The sequence below is a fragment of the Sciurus vulgaris genome (assembly GCF_902686455.1).
Source record: "Sciurus vulgaris genome assembly, chromosome: 5".
In the NCBI taxonomy this organism is placed as follows: Eukaryota; Metazoa; Chordata; class Mammalia; order Rodentia; family Sciuridae; genus Sciurus; species Sciurus vulgaris.
Window position 1 is genome coordinate 150120030 of NC_136465.1, and position 23968 is coordinate 150143997.

The following is a 23968-nucleotide window of genomic DNA, read 5'->3' on the forward strand; positions in this document are numbered from 1 at the left end:
CAGTTTTAAACTTGTGATCCTCTTGTCTGAGCCTCCCAAGCCACCAGGATTACAGGCATGCGCCACTGTACCCAGCTTCTCCATTTTTTTTTTTTTTTTTTAATTAAAAAAAAACAAAACTGAGGGTTGGGGCTGTAGTGGCAGAGCATTTGCCTGGTGTAAAGCACTGCACTCAATCCTTCGCACCCAGATCCTTAGCACTACATAAACAAATAAAAGCATGCTATCCGTCTACAACTATGAAAAAATATTTTAAAAAAAAATGATTTTCAAGATCAAATTAAGATGGTTTGCCCACAGTCCACAATCTAATGGCAGATAGGACAGATACAAAAGCAGAAGTCAATTAGTCATACTGCTCCTATGTTGGTACTCTACTTCATCTTCTTTTACCTACATAAAGGAAAAATGTTACATGTATGTATAAATATGTATCCTTACATTCACAAAAGCTCCATCTTAGTAGTAGATCATTTCTGTGCATGCTGTTTTCTTAATGGTTTACTTGTTTTTGCTATTCTCATTAGGAGTTCTTTTTAAAATGTTTTGTTTCTCCAGGTCTATTAACACTATTTTGAAATACTAATGGAACCCAACAAAAGCATTCATATTAGTTATATAAACAAACAATTTGATTCAAAATCTGAATACAGTCATAATAGACTATATGATGGTTACATGAGGGTTTTAGGTGGCTAATGAACACTAAGCAAAATATATCCATCATTGCTAATTTAATTAAGCATGAATGATGAAGCATAAAAATTCCAGGAATCGTTTTTCTCTTTCGATTTTCATCGTTCTATTTTTAACATTTTCCCCACTTTACTTTCAATGCAGTCTTTTCAGCTGTGCTTTGCTGCTTTCTCTTTTCCTATGTGAAAACTTAGAGAAAATATAAAGCCATCTGAGATTTTCACCTTAGAAATTATAGCAATTTTGTTCCATCCTCTGGCATTCAGATTTTGTTCCTTCCTGTTTAAGTTGGATAACTTTTCACTTAGAACTGAACGTAATCCTCTGAGTTCTTCCGCTCACATTCTCCACCATGTGTGGTCAATTAAATCCCAGCAGTATGGAGAAGTTTCCATTTAAACGATTTCACTTCCTGGGAAACAGCGGGGTTTACATCTAGTTTCTAAACATTGCTGGAGCTTGATGGGTACGATTTCACCTCAATAGCCTCAGCATAGAGCACACCAGCTTAGGCAGGACCCCACCTTATCTAATTTGGCAGCGAATCACTCTTTTAAGGAACCGTACTGTTTTCATTAAAGATCTCCTTCCTCCTCATCATGGGATTGTCTTTATTTTCAGTAAATACTTTCATGCAAATGTGCACCTGCATTTTAAAGTGAATGCAACATTCAGAAAAGCCTATACAAAATCTCCTTTAGCAAAATAAAATTGGAACGCGAAACAGATGCCTGGAAGACAATCATGGGGAAAAAAAAAAGCAAAAACTCAAACAGTGACAAGATATTTTGAACCTATTTTTGGAGATGTTGTTATTAATGGTGGTGGTGGCAATATACAATGTCCAAATCAATTTTTAAAATAGGATTATATAATTTAATATTTTGTGGTTCTTTTTGAAAGTGTTCCTTAGACTTGGTTAAGTATTTTCTTTTGGTTTTGAGATTCCTACTTAGGTGTGCATGAGATAAGTTAATTGTTTTTAGATTGGACACACAGGAAAAAGTGTGTAATTTATGTTGGAAAAGAATAAAAAATATTTTGTGATAAAATTCCATTAACATGAATTTCCCTTTATGACTGCAAGTAGCCATGCAGCCTCAAGATACTAGCAGAAAACATTTGCTGATGAACTTAAATATATATCAGGTACAGAGAACATATTTCCCTACTTAAAAATAAAAACTGTGTGTTCTAGACTTTGGGGTATTTTTTTGTTTACCTTTGTGTATATTTAATTTTGTTATTTTCTACTTTTAATTTTTAAAGGCTCATCACAATTAAGCTTGTGAATGGCAGCTGCTGCAACAAAACCCCCACATTTAGGAAATGTTTTCTTGTATATGTGCACTAATCAAGCAAACTTATTTTTCCATTAGAATCACCAAATCCCAATAAGCCTTCAGCCTAAAGAATTTCAATTAAGAAAGGTCTACTGTACTTGGTTTAAAATGGTAAGGAATTGAAAAACTATAAAGCCAAAATGGGAGAAAAAATTACCTTGATAGATACACAATTCCAAAAAAGTCAAATAACTGAACTCAAATGAGATTGCATGTACTCCCAACACTTAGGTTAAAAATGATTCTATAAAAAAAAAAAAAAAATGTCATTTTGGACTGATTTACTAAGTGGTGGCAGAGCCTATGATGTCTTTACTCCATCCTGCAATGACTGATGCACAAAGGAAAGGCCTTCAAAACAAGCGATCTCAAAAAGGTCTTTCCGAAATAAATGCTTGCAAGGAGCTAAAAGCAGCAGCTTCTTCAAAGCTTCATTGCTTTCGATGGTCCAGCAACTTTTTTCTTGCATCTCTTCTTCAAACGGGCCCAAACTGTCCTCTACCTGGGCCTTCACAAAGTCTCTTCTCTGTTCCTGTGATGCTCTTAACTCCTCCATTCAACCAGATGCTTCTCTTCCTTCAAGATACACATTACCTTGTCCAAGGGTCTTCCCACACCACGAATCCTGTTAGTTTCTCTATAACACTTTTTCTTTGTACTACTTGTCATAGTAAATATTGGAGATGTATATTGGTATGTACGTGTGTATAATGACATGTATACATATATCATTATATTCTATTGACACATAGTTGAGAATATCTACAACTGTTAAACAAAACACTCTATTACACACCACAAAGAAAAAAAGAAAGAGGATGTCAAACTGTCTTACTCTTTCAATTTTAAGATGTATCCTGATGTCATAGATACTAAAATATAGGGGAGAAATATGTGCCTCAGAATCAATAGAACAATGTTAATGGGTCTGTGTCCCCCACTGCTCAGAAATGTTACACATGAGGGCAAGATCATATCTATATTGTTTCTTCTGCAGCACTAGCAACCAGGGCATTGTCAAATCCATTGTACTTATATATCGAATAAATAAACAAGTGGATGGCAAGAGAGCCACAAAATACTTTGTGTTTCAGAAACAAATTATGTGAAAAGGTCTGATTCTCATTCACATATCCATATTTTTTCACATTTAGAGAAATGACCTTTACTGACTAGAATAAAAGAAAAGAAAAAGATCTCTGCAATTCTTTCATGAAATTTCCTCTCATATCTGTCAATGTTAGCTTGTTGTATAGTTTAATTAGTCTCATAAATTTAGAATGTGATTGTTGAAAAAGAATAGAGGGGTTGTTTGGTTCAGCCCTAGTTTCTATAACACACACTGCCTCATCTATACAAAGAAAAGATCAAACTGGATAAATCTCTACTGTCTCTATCAGCTTTTAAACTCTTTATGGGTGGTAGAGAAATTGATTTCTTATAGAGTGTATCTAAATCTATTTCATGTTTCTACCTTATTTTTTTAAAAGGAGGAAGAGATTGTTCATTCAGTCACTATTTAAACTTACCCAGGCCTGTGGACCCATTCTTCATAGATTAGATACATTTTCTTAATTTTTGGATCTTTTTTACCTAGGAAATAAATAGTCCCAACAGAATTTACCATGGAAGCTAAAAAGAAGCAATGAATAGTATGTAATTTTTGCAAAGTAAATATGCTTTTGGTAAAGATCCAGCTCCACTGAAATTATCATCAGCATTATCTAGCCTTCACTACCATGTAGGTATCACATATATGTTAATAGGAAATCAAGTCAGTAATAGTAACCATGAAAGGTGTGTGTTTTGGCTTTCTCTTCAATGATGTATGACAGTTTGCCTCTCCTACCCCTTATTTTCTGTCTATAATCTATGACCTCAGTTGATCTGTGACAGTAGCAGAAACAATATCTTACTAACACAATGAAGAAAAGCACCAAGAAGTTGCCTGGAAACAATTCCAGGTGACAGGACTGGTTCAACTTATGCTAATTTAGGCATAGAATTATTTCAAAGTGCTTTGGTATTCTTAACTGAAAGGAAAGATGTCAAGTACAGCAGTTCAAGTGCTATTGCTCTATTGCTTTTCTGCTAGGTGTGAGACAGCAGTTTGCCCTGTGAAGTCAAAGCAAATAATGTTACAAAGTCATTTCCAGATTTACAGCTCAACCCAGAAGGTTGATGCTGAAAAGTCTCCAGAATTGGACCAAATTTTCAATTCAAATGAATAGAGCAACTACGCATCTCATGCCTCATAGATCTCCAAATTTAACTCAGAGCCTGTTCCCTTCTTCCAGATGGCTCGTAGAGTGGGAGTAGGGGGCAGAATTAGCAAGTAAAGCCAAGGAGGCACAGTTGCTCCATATTCAATGGTTGTCTGTCTCCCAACTAGCTTTAATTGAAGCTAGTGTTACTAAGCAGAAATTACACAGGTTACCAACAAGATTTAAGGATGCAGAGGGATTCAATCTCTTAGGAATTTTCCTTCTTAAAACCATTACACTAGAAGGTATTATTTTTCTTCAAAACAAACACATTTGGTAGAAAGATTTTTTTAAAAAAAAGAGTCATTTTTCCTGAAGGTATCTAGTATCACCTCCCTTTCCACCATTTATAGTATTTCTCTTCCAAGAGATGGTCTATGTCACCGCACATCAGGTAACAAGCTCAGGTATTTGGGATGATTTAGATGGTGAATCACTTGTCGCTCTCACTCAAATTCCCATGGAAAAGATATGTTAGCTCAGGTACAAGAATGTATAAAAGGAAAGAGCAGAAAGAAATAAAATATCATCTTCATTTTTTTTCTCTTTGAATTTCTAAATTTTTAATATAAAAAATTTGCATGAAGATATTAGTAGATACATTTATGGTAGGACAAGATAGGATATGCAAGAGCAGAGATTACAAAGTATTTAATGCTGACTTACAACTTGCTTTCTAGAGTCTTTCAATAACATCGAAATCTATTGATTATTTTCTGTGTTTTCTCAGTGTTTTCTTTTTACTACCTTTGCCCTGACACCATATCCTTAACAACCAAAAATTCAGAGCTTCAAATCAGCAGAATAAAATTTTCCTCCAAAAAGAATTGAACTTCATGACCGGGCACAGTGGTGCACGCCTGTAATCTCAGTCACTGGGAAGCTGAGGCAGGAGGATCAAGAGTTCAAAGCAATTTAACAATGGCCCTAAGCAATACAGTGAGACTCTCTCTTTAAATAAAATACAAAAAGGACTGGGAATGTGGCTCAGTTATTGAGGGCCCTTTGGATTCCACCCCTAGTACAGAAAAAAAAAGAATTAAAATTCATTTTGTTTCTTTACACGTGATAAAAATACAAAAGTATTCCCACCATATCACACACTTTTCTTTGCTTCCTTCATGATCTTCTCTTCCTAGTCTTTTTAATATTTATTCTTCTTTCTATCTTTGTACTCTTCATTGACTTCAGAACACTCTGCTTCATGCAAATGGCAGATAACACAAAGATATGTGTTTGAACTGACCCAGCAAAGGGTGAAAAGTAACACCACATGTTCCATAAGCATATGGAGCAACTGGAATGACCATACACTTCTGGTTTCATGCAGGTTGGTACAACTGCCTTGGAAACTTGGCCAGCTGTATGGTTAAAATTGAATATATGTATAGTCCATCACCCAGATTTTACTCATAGAAATTCAATAGAAATGTATACACATACATCAAAATACAAACAAAATTGCATCATTCATAATAGTCAAAACCTGGAAACAGCCTATTGTCCATCAATAGTTGATTGAATAAGTAAATCATATAAATAATACTATGAAAAAATTGAAATACAGGAAACTATTGCTGCTCATAACGTGAATAAATCTCACAACTCCAACCATAATGTTGACAGAAAGAAACAAATTTTAAAAAGATTACTACAAAGTGAGAAGTTTCAAAAACTGGCAAAAATTTCTGTGGAGTCTATGGTAATAAAAACAGTAATGATAACTTGTAGTGGAGAACTGAATGATTGGAACTTGAAGGATGCTTCTAGGTTATGAATAATGCAGTATAACTTAACCTAGATGTTGGTTATCTGTGTGTGTTCATGCTCTTAAAATCCGTAGAACTTAAGATCAACACATGTTAATGGATGTCTGCAAGTCAGGATTCTCCAGAAAAAAGGAAAACCAATAGAATGGACACACACACACACACACACACACACACACACACACCACAGATAACACACATATACACAATAATATTTCTTATGGAAATTAGATTATGAGATGGAGATGAAGCAGTGCCACAGTCTACCATTTACAAACTAGAGAAGAGTTGGTAGGGTATGGGTCCTGGGAAAGGTGCTAGTTTAAGTCCCAAAACCCAAAGACCTGAAAACCAGGAGCTCCAATGTCTCAGAGCAGAAGATGTTCCACCTGAAAAAGAGTGAACTCATCCTTTCTCTACCATTCTTTGTTCTATTCAGGTCCTCAAAGACTAGATCATGCCTACTCTCCCTGACAAAGACCAGGTACTTTACTCAGTCCAATGATTCAAACGCTAATCTCTTCCAGAAACACCCTCATGGACATACCCAGAAATGTGCAACCAGCCATCTCGGTATCCTTTAGTCCAGTCAAGTCGACACAAAAATTAATCAACACAGAGAGGCATAGTGGCACACACCTGTAACCCCAGAGGTTTTGGAGTCTAAGGCAGAAGGATCATGAGTTCAAAGCCAGCCTCAGCAACTTAGAGACATCCTAAGCAATTCAGGGAGACTCTGTCTCTAAATAAAATATTTAAAAAGGACTGGGGAGGAAGGAAAGACTGTATAGAGGGAAAAGAGGGGTGGGAGGGGTGGGGGGAAGGGAAAAAATAACAGAATGAATCAAACAACATTACTCTATGTAAATTTATGATTACACAAATGGTATGCCTTTACTCCATGTACAAACAGAGAAGCAACATGTATCCCATTTGTTTACAATAAAAAAAAATAAAGGGACTGGGATGTGGCTCAGAGTTTAACTGCTCCTGGGTTCAATCCCCAATACAAAAAAATAAAAACTAATAATCACAGTTTGTAAATTGTACTTTAGCTTTTAAAGTCATAACAGCACTTTGATAAGCTTGGTTTCTCTTTTTAATTACTCCTAAATTCTCCCTACACTATACAGCTTAGAATTTGACCTATCATCAGAATGATCTGACTAGCATTGACTCTATTGCAAAACATCAAGAAATATTAGCAGATTTCCAACTCAAGCTAACAGTGTTTGGTGCTAAAACATAAAGATTATATATGGTGTTGAGCTAATGGTTTTAAAATAGAGAAGTAATGGAGAAAGCAATCATCAAAGCTGTACTTTATTTAATGAGTATTGGAGGAATGAGAGTAATAACTAGCCTGAGTTTGATTGCCTTCTGAATCAAAATAACTGGCTAAAGTTTCCTGAATTATGTTTCCTTTAAAAAAAGTTGAAAGGATAATGGCAGATAGATAAAAGTTAACATGGTGATATGATGATTATTGCTAATATATATTAACTTCAGATTCCTGCACTTAGCCACTATTATTTGACCCCTTTATTTTACCAATATTCTGCAGGTCTATTAATATGTCCCAGAGTCATATTTCACCTTTTTTAATAAAACTGTAGTTGACTTAGGCTCAACTTGGTATCTCCTCTAACCCCAGATCCTTCTCCTGACAAAAAGTTACTTTTCCACAATAAGTAATGTAAAAAGTTAGTCATCTGAGTGAACACAATATTGTGTATGAGTGAAATTAATTCCTGACTTTTTTTTTAAGACCTTTGAATGTAGTTTACTATTATCCAAATATGGAATGCAATCTGAGACTGAACTGAGATGACACCGACCACTTTGATTCATATAGAGTCCCTGAGGTCAGGCAGCACACCACATACACTCGATGAATAAATATTAGGCTTCAACTGTGAAGCCTAATGAATCGCTTCCTACTACTGTCGCCCATACTAAAATTTAGGGTATACACTGATCCACGTTAACATTAAGAAAAATAATTTTAAAGTTTAAAATTCCCTAATTTTCTAACTTTCTGCGATTATTTTAAGCATCTTTTAATATTGCCAGTATCTATGCAAACCATTTTACATCTTTTTTTGGAAAAGGCAGTTGTGCCAGTTGAGATCCTCAGAGAATCAGACACCAAAATGTGCTTAGGTGTGCATGGACGCATGGGGGGAGATGCCTGTGAAGGATAAAGAGGAGGGAACCAAAGCAGGCCAGGGAAAGGGTCCCAGGAGGACAAGTAGGAAGGAAGAGTTACGATATTTCTTATGGAAACAGGCTTATGAGATAGAGATGAAGCAGTGCCACAGTCTACCATTTACAAATTAGAGAAGAGTTGGTAGGGTGTGGGTCCTGGGAAACCAGTAGAATGAACACACACACACACACACACACACACACACACACACACACAATGATATTTCTAATGGAAATTGGCTTATGAGATGGAGATGAAGCAGTGCCACAGTCTACCATTTACAAACGAGAGAAGAGTTGGTAGGGTGTGGGTCCTGGGAAACCAGTAGAATGGACACACACACACACCACACCACACCACACACATATACACAACGATATTTCTTATGGAAATTGGCTTATGAGATGGAGATGAAAGCAGTGCCATAGTCTACCATTTACAAACTAGAGAAAAGTTGGTAGGTTGTGGGTCCTGGGAAACCAGTAGAATGGATACACACACACACACACACACACACACACACAATGATATTTCTAATGGAAATTGGCTTATGAGATGGAGATGAAGCAGTGCCACAGTCTACCATTTACAAACTACAGTCACTCTAGGATACTCTCAGTCAGCTGAGTTGCTGAGCCAAAGTCAGACATTCCAGAAGCTCCAGCTCCCATTGGTGTTCAGTTATCATCTGGGAGCCGCCATGAAGAAGTGTGGACACTTTGGGGGATGCTAGGAGTGGCTGAGACTCTTCTTCATCTGTGCCCCTCCCAGCAGTTTCCTTGGAAGGAGATGTCAATGGCAGACGTTCATGGCCATCACAACAGTATATAAAGAAATAAATAAGGAAGTAGAAGGGACGGAATGTTTGTGTCCCTCCCAAATTCATATGTTAAAGACTTAACATAAGATGGTATTTGAAGTTAATTTGGGATAAATTGGAGAGAATTATGGTTAGATGAGGTTATTAGGGTTAGATGAGTCATGAAGGTGGGGTGAGATTAGTACTCTTCAAAGAACAGACACCAGAGCTTGCTTTCGCTCTCTTCTCCCCATAGTACACAAAGAGGTCATGTGAGCACATTGGCCAGAAAGCAGTTACCCATTAGCTAGGAAAAGAGGCCTCAGCATTAAACCTGCTTGGGCAGCCCTTGATCTTGGACTTCCAACCTCTAGAACTGTAGGAGAATAAGTTTCTGTTGTTTCACCTACCTGGGCTATAGTATTTTGTTATGGCAGTTGATTCTAATACAGAAGTGGTCACAAATAACTGCATCTTCATTATCTCTTCATAGTTGTCATGGTAATTCTATCCAAAGAAATGTTTATTAAAACCTAGCATTCTATTGCTTTCAGGTTAGAATAGATCAGAATCGCACACTGAGATGTATAGTGGCTGAGACATGATTCCTTTAACATGAAGTGTGCCCCCTTCGTAGTAGATGAAAGTCTGCAGGCTGAGGGACTATGCCTTCCTGACACCTGGAATATTGGATTTGCGGCAACATGTAATTGTGCTATTAGCACTGTGGTTATTTTTCATTGTGTCACATGGCAAGATAAAAAGGAAGGGATTCTCAGACTTTGCTTTTTCTTCTGTTTCCATGGACACAGGTTTATAATTTTATATGAAAGTCAAAATCTGTCACTCTCATTAAGTCTGTTCTTGGAGCTTCTTTGTTAACAGCTTAGATGAATGCAGTGAAATAATTAGGAATCAACAAAGAAAACACACAAAACCAAAGGAAATGAGTCCCTTCTTAAAGACAGAACAACTGAGAAGCGGCTGCAGAGGGAACCCCTGGCTGGGGAAAGGGATGAAGAGAAGGCAATAAAGTACTTAATGAATTCGAGTGTTGTGGAGCATCGGATGGAATCTCAGCATGCGATGGGGATATATTTGGTTTTAAACCAGAAACAGTAGAATTAATGTTGCTTTTAAACATATCACATCCTAATAGTTAGTACTATATCCACCTCCTGCTGTCTCTTACACAAATACATGAATGTATTAGCTTGACATGTCAAAAATCTTGCTTTTAAAACCTTTGCCTATCCATAAGTAGTCATAATTATCTCTGACCCAGTTGATTATGGCCTACACGCTATTTCACAGGCCCTGGTTCTGTAAAGCCATACCATTTTGTTCTTGTCCCATAAGGTTTACTAAGGCCTTGGTCTGTGCGAAAGACATTGGCAGATTACAGACCTAACAGAACCATCTTTAAATAACAATATTTTTAAGTATAAATTTAGATAAATGAAATTAGGAAGGAATTATTAAATTATCAAGAATTCTTCATAGCTCTGGAAGGATTTACTTCACTAAAACCATATGCCTATAGAGAAATTTTAATGATTAAATCTTTCTACTAACCACTCCCCTGAATGGTTACTGTTGAACTAGGACTTGTGTTCATTATGAGTTCCTGCCTGCGGAGCTGCCTGTCTGATTACACCAGGCCCACCCAAGATAATCTCCTGTTCTGAGTAACTCAAAATCAACCAGTGTGGAACCAGTATTTCATTTGCAAAATTCCTTTGCCTTTGACAAATAGAACAACCTAATGAGAGAAGTCAAATCAGCATACTCAGAGTCTGTCCCACAGGGAAGAGTTGGGGATTCTACAAGTTGTTTTCACCAAAGGAGAGGAACCTTGGAGGCTCTTACAGAATATGTCCTATCTTCACTTGATAGACAGTAGTAGACCTCTACTGTAATACTGAAATTATAACTGGAATTAATTATTAATCCAAATACTCTGCCACATGAGCATCATTACACATTGTTAGCTAGATTTAAGAGCTCCCATATGTGTAGACTTTAATTAAAGGTAACCATGGTAACTGGAAATTTCATTACAGTCTTAGTACCAATATTTTTCTCTTCTGAGCATCATCCAAGTCTTGAAAAATTGTGTTCATGTATATATGCAGTATTAGGGGTTGAGGGTTAGGAAATGCATTTTGCCTATTTAAGTAAAAGATAGCTTTTTAAAATTAATCAAAAAAATACAAGTGCTTGATAGACAGCAAATGCTGTTTAAATAATATTTTTATGTAAGAATTACTTCAACATTTCTGGGTTTTTTTTTTTTTTATTTTTTTAGTTGTCAATGGATCTTTTTATTTATTTATATGAGGTGCTGAGTCTTGAACCTAGGGCCTCACACATGCCAGGCAAGTGCTTTACCACTGAGTTACAACCCCAGCCCCTTCAACATTCCTTATTCAGAGAATATGATCTTATTCTCCATACAAATATATATGTATGTGTATATGTATATGTGTATATGCTTATGTTTCTTCTAGGCAAATTTGAACGCTGAAGATTGGTTTCATTGTAAGTTAGACATTTAACACTCTTTAGTTTAGGATTACCTCACCCCAAAGAATCTCATGCTACCAAATTTTTCTCCAAAATAAAATTTGCTGTTCTAGGCAATGGAACTCTCAGTGAAAACAACCACAATATATTTTGCCACAGTCTTTGAAATACCGCGTTGAAGATCTTATCAAGCATCATTTTCTGGTCTACTTTGTGACAGGTACTGTTCTAGGCTTTTGAAAGTTGTAGAGATCCTTATTTTCCAAAGAGGGGAAATATAAGCAAGTCAACAAATAAATAGGCTAATTTCAGACAATGATCCACACTATGAAGAAAATCAAGTGAGTCACTCCATAACTTGGGTTTCAAGCAGAGGATATCTGTTTCTCTGGGAGGCAACCTTTGCTGCTTATCGATCCCCTGTTATTTACCCTATTTGTCCACTGCAATCACCCGCAGTCTGCCAGCATATCAACTACTTTTTGAGTGTAGATTGCTCACTGACTGGCACCTATCATTTGCCATTTGCCTGCCTCTTGCCTGCCCATCGCCTGCCTTTCACCTACTCATCACCCACCACCCGAGGTCCACCTGCTAATCATCCACTAGTAGCCTGCAGACCGACCGCAGGCCACCAACGGATTGCCAACTGCCTGCTGTTGCCTGGAAGACCACTGTCACAGTACCCACAGGTTTGATTACATATGGCTGCTGCCATTTTGAAACAACAGCCAGGACATGCAGGGATCCTGCAGGATCCCGGGCCAGACTGACCAAGGCCCATCTCCAGGACCCCCAGCCAACCATGCCCACACCCCAAGCTGCAGCTCCCCATTTGTCAACACATTTGGAAGCTAGTGGGCCATCTTGGATTATCCTGGAAGCAGAAACTCCCATCCTTAGGTGGGGCAAATCCCATCCCGAGATGTCTGCTGGAGAATGGAAGCTTATTGTCAGGTACTTCTCACGCATCACGATACTGAAGACTGGGAGGTTTGAATACTATGTGACTGTTATAGTGTAGGTTTTTTCTTTTTTTTTTTTTCCTCCTTTTCAAAAATTTTAAGTTTTTATTTCTTTGCTTTTCTTGCTCTATTTTCCTTTTGTTTACCTGTTTCCTCAGAGTCTCTTTCTCCCTTTTCTCATACTAACACTCATGATTACATCTGCACTCTTTCTACTATCTAGGACTTCTGCATACTCTTTTCTTAACAGTTACATCCTACACTCCTCCCCATCCTCTTTGTCCTCCATTAGAAACTGCAAATCTATTTGTTACACTGCAGATAATAATTGAACTCATCCTCTCTGTTTATTATGACAATATTGTTAACGTCTTCATAGGGGCTCTTTGGTTTAGGACTGCATATTGTCTGTACTGGGTGCTACTAATATTGATCTCCTCCTTAAAGAAGAGGTTTTGAAAACCTGCAGGGTCACTATAAGACTATAAGGGGGAAACTGCATTAACCCAGATCTGCACTGCTGGAGGGGAAGAGGCGTGAACAACATGGAAAAATCAAGGGAAGAAAATGTTTCAAACAAACCTATATCCTATATTAATAGAATTCAGCGACAGCATGGTAGAAGAAATGTCAGAAAAGGAGTTCAGAAAATACATGATTAAATGATTCATGAAGCAAAGGATGAGATAAGAGAGCAAATGCAGGCAATGAATGATCACTCCAATAAGCAGTTGAAAGAGCAACTGCAGGAAGCAAAAGATCATTTCAACAAAGAGATAGAGATTCTAAAAAAAAAAAAAAAAAATGAAAATCAAGTGAGTTGATTTAATGGTATTTAACTACAGGCAGCAGAGATGAGGGGAGCTTAATTCAGACTGTGAGATTAGTTCTCATTATAACCTGAATGGCAAAATCGAGGCCAGCTCAATGTTTTCTCTGATATGCAGATGCTAATTCACAATAAGGGGGTGGGGAGAATAATGGTATTTTGGTCTAAAAAGAGGGGAGTAAAGGGAGGGGAGGGGACATGGGGGTAGGAATGATAGTAGAGTAAATCAGACATTATTACCCTGTGTGCATATATGATTACATGACCAGTGTAACTCTACATCATATACAACCAGACGAATGAGAAGTTACACCCCATTAATGTATGATGGGTCAAAATGCATTCTACTGTGATGTATCACTAATTAGGACAAATAAATAAATAAATAAAATTGAGGCCAGCCACGAGAAAAGCTAAAGGCAAAAACTTCCAGACAAAGGGATCTACAAGTGCAAACACTTATAGCAGAAACAATCCCAGTTCATTCAAAAATACATAGAAAGGAAGGAGGGTGAGGGAGAGTGGAGGTCAGATCAGATAGGTTATATAAGAAATCCTGCAATGATTATTTCTTTCTAGATGCAATTGTTAGCCATTGTAAGGTTGATTTGAATTGTATTACTTTTAAAAATTACTCTGGCTACTGTATTATGAATGGTACTTGATACAGCTCTCTACATATTCATTGATTATAACTAAAAACAAAAAATGCATTACTAGTCCTAATGAAGCAGTTCAGTATTTTCACTAGTCAGTATTTTTTTTTAATCTGTCAATTAATAAAATACCTCTCTATTTGGTATAAATCCTGTCTACAGTTATTTCCAATAAAAATTCTTTTTAACTGTCAAAGAATGTTTATAAATATTTTTCTCTATTAGCTATTATTTTAAAAAACCCAAAGGATATGGTTTGTTGTTTTAAGGTTACTAAAATAACAATCCAATGAAAAAAAATTAGCATACTTAATTTGCAATTAAGAAAAATCAGGTATATTCATGATACACAAAAGTCAAATTTGACAGCATTCTTCTCTTCTTAATAACCTATTTTCAACACTCATTACTAGTCGTCCCAGTTGTATTTGTATGCCATGTACGTGACCAGTTCCTTTCTCCAACAAACCCCCATCATTTGGATTACTTTAAATAGTTAGGATTATAAATAGCTAAGCAACTTATTTTGCAGTGCTAAAAAAGAGAGAGAGAGAGAGAGAGAGAGAGAGGAATATGAGTAAAATTCAAAAGATTTATTCCACCAAGAAGTATAAAGGATGAAAAGTAAGAAATCAAAAGTGAGTAACACTTTTCTGATTCCACTAATGACAGACTCTGAAGCAGACTCGTTTTAATATATATAAATCTCTACTTGAAGTTACTACAAAACTAACATGGCAGTGAAGGATGAGGCTCCAGGAAAAAACAGAAACTCAGTTAAGAATAACTGCACCCAGGGCTACCTTTCCAGCTCCAGAGGAAGTGGAAGAGAAGCTGGACAACTGAATTGGGTTGCTTGGACAATCTGGGGAGTCACAAGTAAAGGGACAAAGTTTGGGGTTGGAGTGCACCAAGGAGGAGAAATTAGGTGAACCCTCCTTACTTTCTACCAGGACTTTAAAAAGAACAACTTCAGAATGAGCCATAAAGAAGAAGTCTTTTAAGGATTAAATCTCCCCTTCACATCATCTCCATGCTTGAAATTTACCATATTCAAGCAAGGAAAGTAACTTCATTTTAGGACTCAAATTATTCCTATAAACAATTAAGCACACTGTCCTAATTATAACAGAAAATACCCAGGCATGAAAGAAAAGAAAAATGACAAAAATTCAAAACCGTGGAAAAATAGACAATAAAAACCACGCAACAGTGACTTCAAGGTATTGCTAGATCCGGGCTTAAAATATCAACATTTTCTTTGTTGCAGGACATAAACCCAACACTGGGAATTTTTGGTAGAAAACTGTAAATTATTAACAAAAATTCATGTGGAAGCTCTGAAACATAAATGAAAAAATACAGCAGGTAAACTTAAAGCAACAGATGAGTTTAACAACATATTAGATAAGATGAAGAGAAAAATTAATGAATTAGGAGAAAGATCAAAAGAAATATTCAGAATAGAATGAGACATAAAGGGATGGAAAGAGAGTTAAAGCAGTGATGATTCTAATATATACTACAGGATTCAGGAGAGAGAGAAAAGACAGTTGGGTCAGAAGCAATATTAAAGGATAATGGCTGAAAGCATTAAACCAAGGACCCAGAACTCTCATTTAATGATGCAACAATAAAAGTTTTCTAAGTCAGTAGTGATGGCACATGCCTCTGATCTCAGTGACTCAGGAGACTAAGAGAAGAGGATCACAAGTTCAAGATCAACCTGGACAACTTAGCAAGACCCTGTCGCAAAGTTCACAAAGGGGTGGGCATATGACCCAGCTATCCCACTTCTTGGTATTTATCGAAAAGAACAAAAATCAGCATACTATAGCAATATGGCTACTGCAATGTGAACAATTCCCAAAAGTTGAATGATGGAATCAATCCAGAAGTTTGTCAATAGATGAACATATCTAAGAAAAAATGTGGTCTATATATATATATACCCAATAGAGTTTTTTCCACCATACAGAAAAATGAAATAATGGCATTTAGCATTAAATAGATGGAAATGGGAAAAAATCATGCTAAGTGAAATAAGCCAAACTCAGAAAATCAAGAGTGGAATGTTTTCTCGTATGTGAAAGCTAAAGCAAAATAAAGGAAAGAAGGCTGTGGGGGAGGAGATCGGATATAGGGAATATCAGTGGACTAGAAGTAGGAGAATGAGAGGGAAGGAGGAAGCAAGGGAAAGGGAAAGAAATACGGAATAAATCTAAAAGAATCATGTCATGTACACACGTAAGTGTATCAAAGGGGATTTCACTGTTACGTGTAGATAGAAAGTACCCATTAAAAATAAATAAATAAAGGAGCGAAAGGAAGATCAGTTGAGTAGAGGAGGGAGAAGAGCAGGAAAAGAGGGGAGGAAAACTTGTGTGGGGGGAATCGCAATCAAATTCCTTGTGTATACAATTTGTCAACAGGAACTCAAATACTATATATAGTTATAATGCTGTAATTTAAAAAAAAAAAAAAAAAAAAGTGAGTGGGAATGTAGCTGAGTGGTAGAGTGCTTCCCTAGCATGCCCAAGGCATAATCCCTGGTACTACCAAAAAAAAAAAAAAAGACATATATATATGATATATATAAAGATATAAAGATATATATATATAATCATTAATAAACAGGCAGAATAGGAGATTTTTGTAAGACTACTTCATGAAGGGCATATTTCCAGAAATTATTAAGAATTCCTACAAATAATAATAATAATAAACCACAGGAGATCCAACAGATTAAGAGGTTAAAAAAAAAAAAAAACAAAACAAAAAAAAAACCTAAACATTTCACTAGAAAATATATGGTCAATAAACACATGAAGTAATCCGAATGTATTAGAAGTTGTAAAAATGCAAATTAAAGCCACATTAAGATAATACTACATATCCATCAGGAGGGCAAAAATCTGAGACCAATAAAAAAAATGCTGACAACCATGTGGGTAGGCACATTGCTGGGGGAAGTATAAATTGGTATAGACACTGTGGAAAGCAGATTATCTGAACAGTTTTTTTTTTCCCCCCGCTTTGGTTTTGGTTTGTTGGTTGGTTGGTATTGGAATTGATCCTATCTTTTTATTTGTTTTGATTTTGTTTTGTTTTTAATTTTGAGACAGGGTCTCACTAAGCTCAGCCTCCCAAGGTCCCAGGATCACAGGTGTGCACCACCACACTGGCCTCAACAACATGGTATTGTATGCTACTATATGGACTAGCAATTCCATTCATATATGTAACCAATATGAACGCATATATACTCATATCAATAAATATGTATGAAAATGCTTATGGTGACATTATCCCTCAGAATCAAAAGTGGACACACCAAAAATATTCTAAGAACAGTAAAATGTATAAATAAATTGAAGCATAGTCACCAAATACAGTAAAATAATACTGTTCATCAGTGAATATAGATGAAATACAACCACACACAACAACATAGATGAATCTTCTAAAGGTAATGTTAAATCTAATAATCCTGTCTCAGAGAATACATAATGAGTAATTTCATTTATAGAAGTCCAAATGCAAGTACAACTAAACTATAGACACGCATGGTTTCAGATGTAACTGTAAAGAAAAGGAAAAGCATGATTATCATAAAAGTCAGAGTATCTATTATTATTGAAGGGAATGGAGGAACTAATATTGGAACAGGTATGAGAGGAACCTACAGTACTAGAAACATTCTGTTTCTTCATTTGGGGTGATGATTATATATGTGCCCACCTGCCTATAGTTTCCACCTCCTCCTCGTAGTCCATTCAGATTATTAACCCATCAAATTTATTAAGCCACTGATGAGGTCACAGCCCTCATGATCCAATAATTTCCCCAAAACCCCACCTCTGGATATTACTGTATTGGGGACCAGGTCCAAACCATAACATACATCTTTGAGCCATATATTTTTACTCCGTGTACTTTTCTGTGTGAATGCTATATTTCACAATAAAGAAGCATTAATAATTCCACTTATACCAATTTAAATGGTAGTTAATTAGTTTGTCTGTCTAGAAAAAATAAATTCATTTGTAGGTAGCACCCTCAACTGTAGTTGGGAAGTAGGAAAATTCTAGCAACAATATTTGTTGGTCATGTTATGTAAAGATTTTTTTTATTCTTATCAAACCCTGAAAATTGGTGATTCATTCAAAATGATTCCTTAATATATGTTCTTTATAAGCAAATAGAAAATAAGTAAATAAGAAATTAAGCACATCTAATAAAAGGGCAAGTAGGCTTTATTCTTTAAAACTAATTAGTCCAAGTGCTAAAAGATTAAAACAGGTCACTATCTTCTCTACCATTTATGTTCTCCCCACTAAGCCCCAACAATAAATTGGCCAAGGATCTTGTTTAGACTTAGGTCATCTGAGGCACTCTGGGGGATTGGAGGAAGTTCAAAAATTGAGTCTTCTCTACCTAGAACCTATAGTCTATTTACAGAGATAAGACTAGTACAGATGCAGAATGTTTCAAAAGGTGTCTCACTTATTTACTTTGCCATTTTTTCTTTCAACCATGGAATGGTGATATCCTATCTGCCATGAATCAAGCATTTTTTTTTCTGAGACAATAAGAAATATAGACATGAATAAAACAGAATCCTTGTGTAATTATTAGACCAGAAGAGTTAGAAGGAAGAACAGGCAACAAGCCCTGCAAGATGTAAGGCATGTTTCATAGAGGACACCAGAACGGAGCTAGTCCTTCTGTGGCTGAGAAAATTTGGATAGCGTAAGACAGAAAAATGAGAATGGTATGGGTGTTCATGCATTCATTCTCACTAGACCAAAAGTTCAAGGGGAAATTATAAGAAATAAGAATGAACTTGGTTTTTAATTAGAAAACCTAGCAGAAGAATTGAGAACTCAAGCAGTAGCTAAGGAGATGAAGTGTGGCTTATTACACATGAGAGATGTCAAGGCATACGTGTAATTACCTTTACTCTCCATTTCCTAGAGTTGACAAGTACTCATTTCATATCTATTTTAGGTAGATGAGTGGGGTGGTTGGAAGCATGCATTTTGAAGCCAGGCCACCCAGGTTTGAAAGCTGCCTCCTCCACTTACTAACCACAACTGACCCAAGCACTTTCCTCATATGGAAAGTGGGATAATAATAGTACCACCTCATAGAACTTTTTTCAAAGTTCAATGAATCAATCCACATGATGCATTTGGACTGATCCCTGGCCCAATATTAAACACTATGTAATTTAGCTATAGTCATATAATAAATATTATCTATGTTATACCCAATATAACTATAAACAGTAAAGTAATGGTACTTTTTTAAAAGTCCCTGCTCTCAAAGACTTTATAATTTACCTGGAGGTTTAGGGATGGTGAATAGCCACCTAAGTATATGGTCAAAATTTCTTAACATTATGAAGTAATATTCAAATATATCACTAAGAGAAAAAGAAAGGAAATATCATGGAAAAAACATATAATATCAAATATCTCTCTTTGCAAATAGGTAGGGTTCCTAAAATTCTAGAAAATACCAGCAACTATTTTTATATAGTAGGACTACAAGTAATTTTAATATGCATTTTTGGATTTAATTTTATACTTATAAAATAGGCAGTAGGTTTAATGGGGTTTCTGGGCTTTGTATCATGAAGAAGTGGGAGGTCTTTAATTCAATCTATTGTCTGTACAACTAGGAGAGAGTTTTGTTCTCTTGTTTTTAAACTTTCTACCCTCTAACTCTTCATCTATAAAATGGAAGAGTACCTGACACATAGTATAAGCTTTACACAGTGTGGTTACTTTTGAAAGGAAAACTAATTCCCTCATAGCATTCATTCATAGGTTTCATCTGTTGCCAATTACACTAAAGATCACCATATGCCCTTCTGCAGGCCAATGACTATTTAGTGTAACCAGTGCTAAAATGCAACCACAATGATCTCAGATATTTTTAAATGCCAATGATGTTTATAGTGGTAGAAAAATTTATCATTTTCTTATTCATTTGGCAGGAAATCATGTTGAATGCCTGAATTTGCTGTGCTTGTGCTGCGTGGTAGACTTAGTAGTTATCTTGCTTGTCACAAGTATGGAATTAATATTCCTTTTTAATTAATCAATTTATTCATTCATTTAATAACTGTTCATGAATTGTGTTTGCTGTGATAAGCAGTGACTATGAAATTAGTTTGTTCCCAATCCATTTCTTCTAACCTCATACAGAAATGACATTTGGTTCTGCTTGTGGTTTCAAAAGAAGACCTAAAATTATATTTGCCTTTGACTATAAATAGCACAGGAATAAGCACAGGTCAAATAAATTCCCACTGATCAAATCCTACAGCTTCCCTGTGACATTTCAATCCTTTCATGCTGTTTTTGAGCTATTTGAGTTGAGGTATTTTGGGTTTGCTTATTTTAAAAGTCAAGATCAGACACCATATCATATTTTGTCACAGTCCCAGGCAGCACTGAAAGTTAAAGAAAAGATTTAATTTGTTCCAAAAGACTTGTATTTAATAAATAGTCTTAATGCCAGATAATCAAACTTGAATGGAATAAGAATGACAAACAGAATCTCTTTTTCTTCACAGCAACTTTTCAGACAATATGTACTTCTGAAACCCATATAAAACAGAAAGATTCAAGAAATGTTCCTTTAGTGAAAATTCTGCCACCCACCTACAAAGATATTCTTCATGGAATTGTAATAACAAAATGTTTAAAACAATCTTAATATATAATAAAAGAAGGTTAGTTAAAGATGACTGCACAGAGTAGAATACTATACAGCCATTGAAATATGACAGATGAATATTCAATGACACACAAAATTCTATAAAATAAGCTGTTATTCAGAAAAGCAGATTACAGAATAATATCTACAGGACATTTCAACCCCATATTTTAATATGTTATTTTTCTGAGGAAATTTCAACTCTGAGGATGTTTATAATAACAAACATTTTAAGTTTGATTAGGTGAATCTTTTCCTTTTTCAATTTTCTTCTTCAACTGCATTTTGTGTGTGTGTGTGTCTTAACTATTTTCCATTTAAGTTGTAATAATGCAATGTCACCCATCAATAAGTTTTTGTCATCAACTTTTGCTAGCCTTGTGAGGTTTCCTTTGAGGTCATTATTTCCACCAACTTCACTTACAAAGTATTCTGGATGAGAATTTTCAGATCTAAACACTGTGAAGGAGCCCTTATTATTATATATATATATATATATATATTTTTTTTTTTTTTTTTTTTTTTTTGGTGGTGCTGGGAATTGAACCCAGGGCCTTATACTTGCAAGGCAAGCACTCTACCAACTGAGCTATCTCCCCAGCCCGGAGCCATTTTCTTAATGTTTTCGTCAGCTTTTTTCACTGCTGTGACTAAAGGATCTGATCAGAACAATTGTAGGGAAGGAAAAGTTTATTTAAGGGCTCTGGGTTTCAGAGGTCTTAGTCCATAGAAGGCTGGCTCCATTCCTTGGGGCTCCAGGCGAGGCAGAACATTATGGCGAGAGAGGGTGGCAGAGGGAAGCAGCTCACATGGTGATTTGGCAGCAGAGAGAGACTCCACTTTCCAGATACAAAATATATACCCCATAGCCATTCCCAAATGACCCACCTCCTCCAGCCACACCCCACCTGCCTCCAGTTACCACTCAGTTAATCCCATCAGGGATTAATTCACTGATTAGGTTAAGACTATATAATCACGTCTCCTCTGAACCTTCTTGCATTGTCTCACAAGTGAGCTTTTGGGGGATACTACGTCTAAACCAAAATGATTAATATTTAGTCTATAATAAATTTTGCTATGAGCAATTTAAGACATTGTTTTATTTGATGGAGGCTATTCACATCAGCAATATTTAGAGAAAATATATATCTCTTAGCTAGTACATGAGAAAATGGTAAACAATAGAGAAAAGGAAAGGGATGGAGTTTAAAGGAGGGAGAGGTAATGAATGAATGAAAAGAAGGCAAGAGAGAATGAGGAAAAGAGACATATCCACAGAGAGACAGGTAAACATAGCTAAATGGTCAAAAAATAGGATTAATATATGGTGGTTACCAGAGGCTGGGAGAGTATGGGGGAGGAGAGAGGGTGGGGTGGCTTAACATATACTAAGTTATAGATAGATCAGAGTGAGACAGTCTAGTGTTCTACTGAATAATAGAATGATTATAGAAAACAATAACGTATTTTTAAAAAACAGATTTTTTTATGTTTTCACCAAAAACGTTAAATGTTTGAGGATATAAATAGGTTTATGCTGATTTGAACATTATACAATGAATATACATATCAAAACATCACATGGTAAACCAAAAATATATACCTATCCTTATGTGTCAGGGTTTTCTAAGGCAAAATGGTGGGTAGGATAGACCTAAATATAGCTTAATAAAGCTATCCCTTCCAACTTAACCATGCCAATGCTTTCCCTTAACAAAAAAAAAATTCCTGAATCACTCCACCGAAACTTTTCTGTATTTCTTACTTTTGATCTCAGGCTGCATCAGAAAAACAACGAATTTGCCACATCAGTGAAGAACCTTTCTATATGATTGTATGACAACCAGCTAAACTATCTCTATGCTGACCATTTAGTCTGAGGTTGCTCATCAATATGATTGGGCATTTTGACATCAGCTTGTCTGAAATTGGCAGAGGTTGTCATACATATACAACAACAACCTATCTTTCAATATCACAGGTAGAAGATCAAGATAATGAGCAAACCAAATGCTGGAGCTGGTCATCAAGTAACGGTCAAGGGCATGGAAGTGAATGTAGGGGCAAGGAACAAAAGAAGAAAAGGCAGAGCAGATGAGACAAGGGTGGTAACCCATAGCTGATACCCTGTGTTTAGTTCTGGGTCACTCTAAGAGCCAGGCCAGGATCTGAACTGCCTGCTGTTCTTTGTCCTCAGATGCCACATATTTAACTTTCATTCCCCAAAGTATAAGTGAGATCAATGTGTTCAAACTCTCATCCCTTTTCTGAAAGCCTGGACCCAAAATCTTATACAAAAGTCTAATATTTTAAAACAGGAAAGGTTGCTGTTCTAAACTACAACAGGGAACCAAGGGAGCAGAGTTAGGAGGTAAGGAGTCCCAAACACCAGATTCTGTGCTCCTTCCCTTCCAAATACCCTACGTGTCCTCAGAAGGAGTCCCATAAAACTGAGTTTCCCACTGGCTTAAATTTTAGGTGCTATATTTTAGAATCCCTGAAGGTAAATTTACAGTGGCCTCGGAAAGACAAATGTGGTACTGTTTTAACAGAGACTTGAAAATTGAATCTACCTATTATTTTCTGGGATTTGTTTCATTGCTTTCATTCTCTAACAAAAAAGTTGCACCTTTCTTAAAAACTCACCATTAATTTTTAATTTAAATTACAGTTATATGTAATTCAGATTATAGAAATGCATCTTAGGCCATTTTGGTGTACAAACACCCTAGAGCATACTTATACAAACTAAGGTGGCTACTATGCCACTAGGCAATATAATCTTAAGGGACCACCATCAGGTATACAGTTGATTGTTGACTGAAACACCAGTGTGTGGCAGATGACTATTAAAAAATAATAGTGATGATAGCTAACAATTATGTAGTACCTTCTTTTTAGGAAATATTTTAAGTTAGCTAACTAGCTAAATAGCAACACTCTCGACAACCCTGGGAAGTCAGTGATATTATCTGTCATCTACAGATGGAGAAACTGAGGCACAGAGAATTCAACCTACATGTCCAAGATTAATATGGCTTATAAATGAAGTAAAACTATATTAAAATCACAATATGATGCATATTCCATTTGCAAGAGAATGAAATTCTGCTTTAAAACAATTTTAGAAAAGCTTCTTTGGTAATTACTAAATCATGTTGAATCTTCTTAAAAGTTCAT

General features: G+C 35.9%; 1 long non-coding RNA gene across 1 annotated transcript in view; it reads right to left on the reverse strand.

Moving 5' to 3' along the window:
- Positions 1-23968, reverse strand: part of LOC306660765 — a 99988-nt gene that overhangs the window by 51026 nt on the left and 24994 nt on the right. The window contains exon 2 of the long non-coding RNA XR_013763739.1: positions 3569-3632. This is a non-coding gene — a long non-coding RNA (uncharacterized lncRNA). The remainder of the gene's footprint in view (positions 1-3568; positions 3633-23968) is intronic.